Genomic DNA, 13068 nt, shown 5'->3' with positions numbered 1-13068 from the left:
TGTGCACTGATCTGATGCGAGTACGAGATGATTTCGACACTTTGTAGTTTCACGTACCGTAAGATAGGAGGTATAACAGGGTATAACAAAATTTTAAATCGCAAACCTAGGGCTTAAAGATGATCGCAATAGTCGCTTGTACTTTTTTCAAGATTGTTTAATAACCCCGTTTCCTCATACTAAATAACAAACAGCTAAATAAAAGAAAATATGTAGACCGATTTCGATTCTGTTCAAATGGTTCTAAGCCGTTATAACCGCTTTCAAAAAGCGTATCTTTCAGGTAAAGATCATCGGAAGAATCTACTCATAGTTGCTATATTATAGTTAAATATATTCCTAAGAGCACGAATATTTGCTCCGATTTAATAGCTGGCAGACTCAGAGTGGACGGCAAATTGTATCAGAAAAAAGGTCCAGTAAGGCGAAGCTACTTTACCGTGTTGATATAGACGCTAAAGATTTATAATTCTATCATATCTCGATTGCGGAACTCGGCTTAACTAAACCCATAACCATTTCTAGAAGACACAAATAGTTTTCGTCAAAAAAAAATTCAACACTTTAGACGACCGGTTACTTGGAGAGAGAACAGCTATCGAAGGTACCCGATTTTACGACAGCATACTACCTCTACACATATGTAATAATACGAGTAGTACACAACAGGTATACGATAAGTACGATTAGGTCAACAAATAGTACATGTCTATATTCGCAATTATTCATTAACTGCTAACCTCTACTCATAAAATTTAATATAAAATTATTTTGTATATCAACAAAATGTTTTTAGCTCGCTTTCATTTTGTACGATACACCAAGCCGGAGTATACGCTCTATTTTTCCTGTAAAGGTCGAATAACATATTGTTTACCTTCCCCGCCCTATATGATCTGACAGACACTTTTCTAGTGGCAACGTCCAATGTATGTAGAATGCATGAGCACGTACAGTTCTTACGTCGTGGATGTCCCAGGTCAATACTACAACGCCTTTCGATTGGTACTTCACTACTTCAACTTCATTCAGACAATAGTTTGGCCCAGATCTTCAGGGAGCGCATGTAACAGGCAACGATGTCCTTCGATGTGAGCCATAATCCGACACGGTAAAGCTAGCCGTCGGTAAACGAGCCGTCTTGATTATAAGTCGACAAGACGGCGTAGAAGTGAATAAGGTAATTCTTTTAGGCATTCGTTTTAACCGAATTTCAACTGGTAGCAACTTACAGGCGCGCAACGGTCCAGCAACCCCTCGCTGTGTGTTTAGGAGGAAGGAGCGAAAACAACTTGGTGGGAGAAAGGGCCATCCCTTTACTCCTAACTGGCGCCGTCATCCTCACTGAAACAGATTAGAGAGAACGTACATACATACATCATGCAGAGACTAGGCCTACTCGTCTAGCGTCGTTTTCGTCGCATCAGGGAGGACAGATAGCGCTCTAGAGTGGGGCGAACTGTTCGGTTCGAGTGGCAGAAGTAGCGGCAACCGAGTCCTGAACTCCAACCTGCCTCTTAACTGTGTCATCCGGCGTACCACTGGATACCACTTAGTGCGCACATATTCGTGTGGAGTTGTACACGATCGAGCTAGCTAGCCAGCCACTAGGTAGCACCTATCAGCAGCAGCAGCAGCAGCAGCAGCAGCGGCAGCAATACGCGTCGTAGTTGTTATTCCGCTATTCGGCTGTGGCCTGCGTCCTTACACTTTAGGACACTTTTACAAGTACAACACGCAAACAGGACACAGAGCATTTGACTAGCATTTGAACTGGTGAGCGTAGGGCAAAAGCGAAAGAAGTTGCGTCTGTGTAGCCACAGCTGGCACAACTATTACTTCTGATACGTTACATTTACAAGGCTTTGCACGACGACAACGACGAAAGTGCACGCTTGGGCAAGTCAAGAAGCATCTATGACAGGATGCGTGAAGATGTGCGCCATGATTTTATGTAGGCGCTCCGCTACGGTCTGTTGTACAGTGGCAGCGCGCAGATGCGGGATGGACGCCGGTCCACGCCTAAGTGATTCGACCGAGAATATGTTGAATTCTTCTGTTCGAAGCGGCGAGAGGCGTCGACAAGGCGGCCGATCGCGAAGCACCACAAGATTGACTGCGTGCACAGTTCGCGGCATACGGCTGGAAAGAGGCTGTCCGGTTTCTTCGAAGAGAAAGCTGCCAAATAGGCATACCAAGCGTGCTTTGAGCGATGTATGCGCGCCGCAATGATGCACTTCGTTGAAAAAAGCTCCCATAGCTCTAAACTCTTCGTTTTGATGACATTCGTTTGCTCCCATTGGTTACTCTTCTAGTCTTGGTCGGTTCAGAAGGCAAGCTGTATAGCATATAGCACGAAGAATGCACATACAAACAAATTGCGCACATGGGACCCGGGGCATGTCACACCCGAGTGCGTTGTATTCGTGCAGCTAGCTGTCAAGATAGTGGTTACAGCTCATAGGTGGAGCTGCTCCGATTCGGGGCAATTCCGAATAGATATTTTTTCGTTCGCACTTAGCCAGCTAGTTCAGTACCTTATTAATATTTGCTGTGTTCACTAATTATAGAAATAGTTAATAAAAGGCAAGTTCAGAAGCAGGTCTCGCCTATAGGCATGATGACGAAAAGCGGGCTAATGAAGATCTTCCGAATTCAGATACAGAATTAGGTAATAAGTGTCTTTTGGTTCTGTTTCGATCTACAAATAGTTTGCGATGCGCGGAACGTAGCGTTAGAATAAAGAAAAAAAAAAACACCAACCATTAAGTCACATAAGGGATCTACTGTTCGATCTATTATATGGCTTATGGCAGTTGTTCCATTATACTGTGTTGACGACGGAGCTCTTTGTGGCCAAGCTTTGTAGAGGAGCTGCATGCTGTACATTTTGATGACGGTTCGTCAAGTGGAATTACAAGCCTATTGAGCAACACTAATGTTGGTGCATTTACAACTTTTCTTTTTCTTGTTAATACACAAAAATATATTTTTTCAAAATATAACGACCATTCAAAATTGGAGGGGCTACAACAGATCTAACCTGTTGCCGCAGAGACCGCACATATGATATGACAGTCGTTTAGAAATCTAGATTTTCATTGTAGCTATAGACATTTCCTTTTTAGGTGCCGCATAGAATCACTGAGTAAAACTAGGAATTCTAATTCTTTTTTTTTGCCAGAACCCCTTAGCCATGATATATGCGAGAAAAAAACCCATTTAAAGCAAAAAAGTCTATCAGTAACCTCACACTGACGACTCAAACGAGTTCAACAAATAAGCTCAACTTCAAATCATCCTTTTGAGCTACAGATGGCCCGATCCCTAAAACTTATCCCGTTTAGAGTGTTACAATTCATAATAGCCTACAGAAGTTAAGCATCACAACTTATTTAGACTACAGAGTTGCTGTTACCTAAATATGGTCTAAGACAGATATGGGGTTTTTCTGGGTAGACTGTTTCCGTTCCACTATACGGATATTAGTTATTTGCCTATCAGAGTTGTGCATTTATGCATTCACCTGATACATTGCTGTAGCACGTTAAGTCCGTCGGGGTGCCGAGGTTCGTGGCCGAAGTTCACGGTAAATTGTTTTTGCCTGGTGGCAGTTTTAAACTTATAGCAATGAAAATTAGTTTGGTGCGCCAGAACTGAAAGCAGTTGAAAAACGTATGAAGCGACCGCTTCAAATAAAGATCAAAAACGCACCTGATCGCAACATATTAACGGTCAGACTCGCAGCGCCGAGTTGGTCTCCGTCGGATCGCCGCGAGAAACTAGCTCAACAAGCTATTTCCCCATGCTATCTATGAACTCGTTTTGGCCCCAGCACATCCCTCTCCTTCTTTGTATGGATTTGTTTAACTTATTTCATTGGTAAGATGAATGTTACGTTGGTGGTCAGTCAATTGCTTAAGACATGAATACGACAGAGATAACCAAATTGTGAAATCGCGGACACGCGCAATCTGAACGCACTGCCTGTGGTGATCTATTCGGACGAGGCACTCTTTAGGGGTGTAGAATAGTTGCAATGAGTGGAAATCGGATTGCCATGTCTTGAAAGCTATGGGTTTCTTTCCACCAATGCTCAGGTTACGTCTTATACAATCCATCTAAACACAGGCTTATATCATATAGGACTATCTAAGGACGTTTTTACTATAGCTGTTTGATATATTCACAGACGGTGCTTTTGCGCAGTCCGCTTTGGTCGTTTAACTGGATAAAACAAACAATCGTAACTCGTTGAATAACGATAGACTGCCTATTGTATTCGGAAACCAATGGACGTTTACATCTGGTTGCGTAGCTTCTAAAATAGAATTGCGCCCCGTATCATGTTTTATTTTTTTTATTGAAGAAACAGTTTTGTTTCTAACAGCCTGCAGACAGGCCAGCGCCACCATGCACCGATGCCATCCGAGATCTGGCCGTTTCAACATACTCCGGCTATAACGTTGCAACGTAGCAGTTGCAAATAGTAAACGTATCATAAAGATTCGGTGTGACACCGCCGAGCTAACCGTCCGCTATCGTAACGGCTTCAAGTGCAATTGTTGCCTGTCATGTCGTGGACGCGTTGAAGAGTTGGCACGTTCTTCCGTTAAGAATCGGCGTCTGCCCAGCCCTGTCTATAGTATCCCAGATACACTCTAGTCTTCGACTCATAAATGGATTTACAACAGGTTACTAGAAATGGCTGAGTTTCAACTACCCGTACTATATTAAGCGAACTCTATTAACATGGTAAGCCATTGCGGATCTATCCGAAACCGCTTCAGCATGATCTGTTGTTGCCATAGCACACCTAAAAGAACGGAATGCTCCAGAGGGCTCCTACGTTCGTTTCTCCCCGACAGTCCCCTAAGACGAATATGTTATCAGAAGGCAAACATATTCGGTCTTTTAACACGGTGATTTGCAAAATGTTGCATTTTCTATTGAAACGCACCTTGTATCTAACTAGGTATCTAGGTCCGCTAGTTTTGATTGCCCGAATTATGTAAAAATAAAATGCTACAATTTATAAAGCGTACCGTCTAAATTTCATAAATCTATATATATAGAAAAATCTATGTAAACATTAAAGATGTATTTATTTGCAAAGTGAGTGGGTACGTCTTTGCCTTAATTGTTCATTGCTTCTCTCCGTTAGGTTTGAGTACTGACGTTTAATAATCATTCGCCGTCGGAAAAGCTTTTTTCTTTTCTTTTCTTTTCTCCGCTGCTCTACAAACCTACATCGTTTTATATAAACTATTTCGACAGTAAACATCTATCATTTTTGCAAATACTACAGTTTAGTTGTCTTATAGAATAAATGGAGAAGATCGTAGGAGTATAGGAAAGAAGCGAAATCGACTAAGGGTAAAGAAAACAACTAAGAAGTAACTAGAAGGTATCGACTGAAAAAAAACAACACATGTGGCAAAAAAACAACTACTGCTGAACCAAATATTAGCAAAAATAGCGCAAAATTACGGAAATACAGTGCTAACTACACTCAAGTTCTTGCAAAACAAAATAAGCACAAAAAGTGTCACGTCGCAGAAAACACGTAAAAGAAAACGATTCAAAATGTATCCAATTAACTTAGCCAATTCCCTTGAAATTGGTTATTTCGGTCGTTATTCTACCCCTCAGTCATTACACATAATACAATATAGAGCGGTAATTAGGAATGGTACTTGTCTCATTGTTTTCCCCTGTAATTCCTTAATCTCTCTGCTATGACGACCTGCTACGGGGTTCGTCGAGCGTTTCCGCGTTCCCGACATCTCCATTTCCCGTCTCGCATTCTCCCGCGGTGTAAGAAAGAGGGAGGTAGACGCGGAACGTGACCCATTTGACATTTGTTTTCGACGAAACAAAACCGACGAATATTGGCTGTTGAATGGCTGGGCAATTACAAAAGCAATTTCTTCTACATGGGTCGAGATGACTGCCTGCGTGCCGAGCGACCCATGTGATAATGACGGGCGAGACGGACAGCATAATGGCAGCACGACTGCGCGTCATTTTCAAAACGACGATAACATTTACCTCAGACAAACGACAGGTTCCATCGTAAATTTAGTGCGACTCAGGATAACACTGTGCATCTACGAGAACGGCAGCTAATGAAGGCTACGCTAATAGGTTCGAATCGTTGGAGAGTCACTTGAATAGATTGTTTAACAAGCTAGCAATACACACCTTAGATTAAGGTTCAGGATAGGTTAAGCACATATTGTAAATATATGTTGTAAAATAATCACTCGATATATCTTACGATCAGAGATATTAATTTCACTATTAATTGATAAGATATTTATATTGCCAACCTACTCAGCGATCTGGAAGAAGATATTGGGGTCTAAAGATATTCGGACCAATAGAACGTGGTTAGGATAACTAATCAGATCGATTGTATTCAATTAGCTATCGTAATGATATATATATATATTTTTTTATACCCAGCTTTCCGTATTGTCTAAAGCCAAGATAAGGTTATCATGCGTCGTTGTCCCAAACGTTTAATTTACTAGATAGGCCTTTTTTTACGCGGATAGGAGCCCTTTTAGCAAATTGTCAATTTTACTTGTTATTCCGCATGCGTATGTTGCGCGGTATAACAAACAACGTTCCCCTACATGCTGTTGACTCTTGCTGAGCGACTGGTCATTACTATAAAAAATATATAAATACATAACATTCACCCTATTGATATCGGTGTGCGAAAATATAGTAGCAGTAGTACTAGCAGCAACAATAACAATTTAGATCGGTTTGCAGTTTAGAAGCGCGTAACCCGCAACGCTTTGAGATATTGACCTTTAGCACTTAGCTCGTCCGACAATTCAGAAAGTAGACTCGTGAGTGCGATCCTCACCTGAGCGATGTTGCGGGCATGCACAATTACGTTTTGTACGAATACTATTATAAAATAATACTCCATTCTTATCAGGCGCATAGGTTTGAACCTCGGAGGAAACAGAAGTTCCGTCACGAAGCTCAAACCAATAACCTCAGGAAAAGAAACTAGGGTCCCCGCATTCAGGCTACTATGTCAATTGATAGCGCTTAACAATATAGCTGATTTTGTCGATCCGAGTTTGCCTCGTATTAGGCATCCCTCAAGATTTCTATTACGATCTTTAGTAGCTATAAACGCACCAACGTTGGGACACGACCTGTTGTGTATATACATGCATTACGCTTCCTTCTTACCCTATTTTTCTTTAGAGTATTATAGAAATTGTGCCTTCCATCTTTTTCATTAATAAGTTGTCTAGGTAGCATTGGTTACGGATGATGGCATTGGTGAGGGACTGTGCCTTGAAGCCGGCTGAAGGGCATGCTTTTCTCACGTTGTCAAACCAGCAGGTGGCTAGTTTTTCTTCCGCTGGTTGTGCTGCAAACACGCGCGGAGAACTTAAGCTTGACTCCGCAGACCTCGACTCTGGCCGTGCTAAATACAGACGTTCGACGACTAAGTATTGTTTTCTCACTGGTAAAGAAAGAAGGGCTCGCTTTCCTTTCTTCTTCACTTGTCAATATTACTGGGACTCTGTGTTCAATTCGGTTCTTCCACCTATCTAATGCTGCACCTACGAATCCGTCCATATACCAGTAGGCGGCAGAAGATGCTGACGGAGAGTGGTCAGGTTAGCCAGCGAGGAAAACTAAAGTGTACTTAAAGGGTGAGAAGGTGAAAAAGAGGGAAGCCAAATATAAGGCTGGTGCGTGTCTTCTTTGTTGAGCCTTCGGTGACCTGACAGTTAATCACTTGAACAGGTGGCGGAAATGAAGCAGGAAATTAGCAGATTACTCACTTCCTTTATATGCACTCTAGTTCTCTTTCCGCCTGGGTTCAGCTTCCGGACTTCGGACCAGAAGTAGCCCCTAGATTCCCTTTTTTGTCTCTCCCACTGACAGCGGCAAAACCATGTGGCTAATGCAGACGATGTAGACAATGTCGTCGACGTCGCGACAGTTTTGACGCAAATTTCGACACACTGGGTCTGAGGATACGGTCGGCGCCTGTGGATGTACAGGTGGAAAAATGCTAAAAGAGATGAAAACGTGTCCGACAAGTCATTTTGGTCTACGAAACAAAAAAGATTGTGATAGAAACCTAGGTGTGTGGCCTCTCTTTCTCGCGTCTAAAAAGTTGCAGAAGTTTACCTGTGAACAGTTAATGTAGTGATCAAGAATTGCTATGGGCTGACATAATCATGTTTTGAGGTAATATTTAGAATGATCAAGTAATATTATCTCTAATAAATGGAATTTGTCACGCAAATAAAGCATGGATTGATATGCTTGGTTTTGCAGCTGAACAGACTGGCCCCTCTACGGAACAAAACTCATGAGTCCCATAGTATTCTAATACCGTCCTGCGTGCGACACTTAATAATTGAACACCTTAAATTAGTAGTAGGGTCTTCGGATGATCTGCGCAAATGTTCTTGTGTAAGAGTTCATTCTAACCGAAATTACATGTACATTCACACAATACGACTGCACAATACACGTAAATATGTGAACTTATGTGTTGTACATGCCGTATTATGTGATCACACAAAACGCGCTACAGGCGCGCTTGGAAAATATAGTAGATCGATTAATTTCAAAATAGCGATGGCAAAGCCCAAACGTAGCTTAGATTAAGGAATACAAGATGCTCCCTATCAGATGCCCCCACAAGTACAGGACTGACTCAGCAAAAGGTATTGCTTTCTTTTGGAGGTCTATCAAAAATGGGTCTTGAATGTGTATCGCTTTTGACGGTCCTATTAAAAACGACAGAACATTTAAGCAGTACAAGGTTTACGCTCCGTTGTATATTTACCCCTATGTGCATCGAGCAATACAGTTGTACTTTTGCTAATTTCTGTGCTTGTGGCAGTATTTAGCGGTTCTCTCCTTAGTCATCCAAACTAGAAAGGTAAATATTTTCGAGTTTTTTTAAATCCATCTAACCAACAGGGAAAATTGTTTCTCGTGCTCGCCTAGGTATAAGTGTGGAGGTCGCTGGCACCTCGAATAGATTTCTCAGATTATTGAAGATATAGAGAAGTTAACGGTAATAACTAGCCATATAATTACGAATAGCTTTTTTTAGCGATGCCTAAAATAGCTGAGCCACTGGACATATTGGTTTAGTATGTAGCAGACAAAATAGATCTATAACGCTGGAGAGAATGAATCTAAACAACATTTACAGAAGTGCTATTTGTTTGATGATTATCGGCCTCACTGGGTCAGTGCATCTATACGAAACAGCAATAGTTCCTGCTGCGGTTTACATACATTATACTCATTGCCACTTGCGTAAGTGCACAAAATATGTCACGCAGAACCAACAGCGTTCGCAGTTGTCTCGATGCAACTTCCGATGGAGACCGGAAGCAGAAACTAGCATATGGAAAATAGCAGTTAGTGATGGAGACATTTGAATATTTGTAGCTTATTCGGCTTGAGCGTCGGGCTGATGTAAGCAAGTCACAACGGTGGAGATGGTGGTTGGGTAGAAGATTTTCGGTCTTAGTTAGTCAAAGGTGCGCGTCCTGCTTGACAGCAAGCGGTGGCTGCCACAGCCCTGTGGCACCGCTATACTTTCGCACGCTGGTTGGGGGCTAATTGCAGATTAGCTGTTGTACCCCCAGCTACGATACCCCATGTGTTATACTCCGAGACATGTTAGCATAGTCAAAATACATTGAGAGACGTTGTGCGCTGCATTAGAAAAGACTGACAGACACAGCGCGCCGCTTCCAGTTCTCTACCAGGAGCGCCTTCAGTCAGGCAGGCAGGCAGCCAGCCAGCCAGCCAGCCAGCCAGCCATCCGCAGAAACCAGCTTCACACATCTGTAGGCGAACGCATCCTATCTCCTCAACGAAACTTACCAAGCATCCTCGAACCAAATAACCTCGCTCCTATATAGGCACAGACGAAGACTCGTGTCTAAGAGCGTGGAGTTATAGCCCACTTGCACGCCGAACTATGGAGAGGACGCCAACGCAAGAGGCCAACAAACGCCCAATGCTTCTCCCAACTGCTTTCTCAAACAACGGCAACAACGGCGGTGGTAAAGCTCGCAAGCAAAACTTTCGGCCGGCTTCGGTACGAAGAGGACCCAATTGAACCTTATCGAGTTTAATACCTCTGTGCTACAAGCGTTCTCTTAGTCTCTCCTTCATTTATATTGTCCCCGTCACACGAAAGACGTACTTTGCCATACACACACATGTAAGCTAGGCATAAGGACGCGTGCGGAGACCCTATTTCCGCAACTAGCGCAAACCAGCGCAGTGACGGGTATCGCCGACTCTAAAGCAACTAGCCATCAAGTATCTAGTAAATAGAAGCGCTGCGTAATTACATTTTTCGACCAGAACCCGAAAGTAGATGTGGGAAAATGAAAACAAATATTTAATTACATGCCAAAGCTTTATCTGCCGACTTTTCTTTTGCTTGTCCCAGAATGGGAGACTATTGTTTAATCGGCCAGTGATTTTGTAACATATCGCATAAGTAGCAACGTGCCATTGAGAATAAGACGCCTCAGTTTCGAATTCTAGCCGAAAGGACTTTACATATAGATAAAAGCGAGACAAAAGTGTCCTGAGTCATTACGATGGCGCCCATACAAAATCTACCACTGTATACAGCTCTCCAAGTAGAAATATGGAACAGAATGTATTCAAGCTCAGCTCCTCATCAGCGGGCTTAGTTGCGCACTCAACGTATCAATGTCTACTAAATGTGGCTTTCGTGGCATAATACTTCCGTTTGGTGGAGCCGAAACGACTGCTGAATAGTGGAGCAGAAGCAGGAGACGGCGATGAGGTCCTTGATGTCTAACTGTCCTTAAGGCTGCAGCTTTTACTGACCCGGCTGACTCACACGTAACAGAAACGACTGTTCGTTTCTCATCTAATGATCTTTTTCCGAGCACCCAGGAGGCCACACAGTCTGCAGTGTTGCCCCGTTCGTTGTGGTGAATGCTGCGCTCGCGAATCATCCTGCTCGCAGTGTCCGCTTTGCAGGGATCCGAGAACTAGAAGTCGCGGGCTTCGACTGAATTTCCGAACAAACTTCCTTGAGGAACCTGATGCGTACCAACGTTTTTTATTCTCTTTTCGCTATTAAAAACGAGCCTTGATCTTGTGCCTGATATTCGCCTGGTGACGCAGGCGGCTGGTCCACATCTTCAGTCTCTTAGTTCGACGGTGATGGCCGGCAGGGAATGCTAGGCCCTGCTTTCTTGCGTTTTCTTCAGTCCAGTTCGCGTATTGCCCCGTGCCCCCAACTGCCTCAACACAACGCCATAGAGTCCCATAACTTTTATTTCGTTGCTTTTCTGGCGCTGCACAGGAAGAGACCTCTATGTCCTCGTTTGCCACCGTCTCTCATCTAGGTACGACTTTAATTGGAGAACATCTCTCGCCGTATCCCGCTTCTGTTCCACTATTCTATTCTAGAGAACAATAGTAGTACTATTACTCTTAGAATTACTACTACTTTCCGGTTCAACCAATGCGACGGCCAATTCCGATCCTCGAATCCGCTGTTAGATACAGAGCGGACAACCGGAGCTCGAGAAGCCAGCCGAGGAGTCAGGTGGAATAGCAAGATTCGGAACCGAACCTAACGCAGAGAAGCGGAGAACTCATCGTTGGGGGTGGCGGAGAGAATGAGAGAGAGGCTGTGACTAAAAAGCCGAGGCTGGAAAGCTGCGAAAGAAGCAAAAAAGCGCCCGCCCCACCAGTCAGGCAATAATTTAGAAGTAGAGGAAGTATAGGGGAAACGAAGCTTGAGGCGATCGCCAGGATCTTCTCGGGTCTTTTTCCTTCCCCCACACTTGGTCCCTGACTGATCCGCTGTCAATCCCCATTCCGCCACACACACATGCACGCACTTTCTAATTGAGCCGGAGATAATGCTGCACAGTTTTGATCGATATTTGTCAGTACTTGTAACAACAGTTATTGTTTATGGTGGCGACCCGTAACCATGTACTTGTGAGGCTTTAATAATTCTTGTTTTCTAAGCTATTAAGGCTGTCTAATCAATATCATTCACAAAGGCGACTTGTTAGCGTAATAAATTGCTTAGTTCCGATGCAGATTTATTTCTTTGATATAACAGTATTTGATTTTTGCTCAATAAAACAAGGACACAGGAGTTTCGGTACAGAATTTGTTCTTCTGTTTGGCTCGCCGACTGACATTTATTTCAATAGATGAGTATTAAATTTAGTTAATATTAAATATCGTGAACGCACTTACGTTCACAACTCGGTAGCACCGCTATACATTTATCTCGATCTCCAGATTGGCTTTTGACATTACTTCTTCAAGACGCGTTTCTTCTTAAACCAATTTTCAGCTTCTGAAAAACGTTCAGGGTTTACAGCAAGTGTCTACAGGCTTTCCCTTATTCACTCCAGAACCATGATAAATTTTGGTCGAGTTAGTCCGAAGTCCTATTATTAGCTATTTCTTTTCGTTATGCATTAGTTAGCAATAGCAGCAGTAGTCAATTCGAAGTGTGACAGAAAGAAGTACTATTGTCCTTCTGTCCTGGTTTACCCTGGTTTTGCGCATCTATGATGATAGTTTCAATGTGGGGAGAACTTCAGCACTTTTTTGTTTCGCGTCGACACTCAAATAGTGCGCGAATTCATAGCGATCTACACGTGTCGGCGTGGTGTACAGCAATTACAAAACCGTTAAATTTCAATACTTTGAAATTCGTTTTGGTCAATGACGCGTCGTAATACGGAAGGGCTGCAAGCCTTTTTCGTTGTCCTTTCTCACAACCTCGATGCTTTATATCTTGACGATCCGACACCAGCATGGTAAGATCACACGCACTCCAATAAACGCCACTACAGGACCGCTTGATTCCATCGTCAGGATGTTTTTAGGAAAATGAATCTGATTATCTCTAACAATTCTTTCACATGCGTTCGATTGACTTTGCTGCCGCCACAACATCGAACCTAAAAACGAATATCAAATTTATTGTTAGAACGAGGCAAGTCCACGATTTCCTGTTACGAAAATTAC

At 43.0% G+C, this 13068-nt stretch overlaps 1 long non-coding RNA gene across 1 annotated transcript in view; it reads right to left on the bottom strand.

The window, feature by feature from the left end:
* Positions 1–3748, bottom strand: part of LOC147753918 (uncharacterized) — a 7084-nt gene extending 3336 nt beyond the window's left edge. The window contains exon 1 of the long non-coding RNA XR_015313116.1: positions 3527–3748. This is a non-coding gene — a long non-coding RNA (uncharacterized LOC147753918). The remainder of the gene's footprint in view (positions 1–3526) is intronic.
* Positions 3749–13068: the final 9320 nt, after the last annotated feature.

The sequence above is a fragment of the Varroa jacobsoni genome, unplaced genomic scaffold (assembly GCF_002532875.2).
Source record: "Varroa jacobsoni isolate VJ856 unplaced genomic scaffold, vjacob_1.0 scaffold_104, whole genome shotgun sequence".
NCBI lineage: Eukaryota > Metazoa > Arthropoda > Arachnida > Mesostigmata > Varroidae > Varroa > Varroa jacobsoni.
This window is presented reverse-complemented; position numbering and strand designations above follow the sequence as displayed.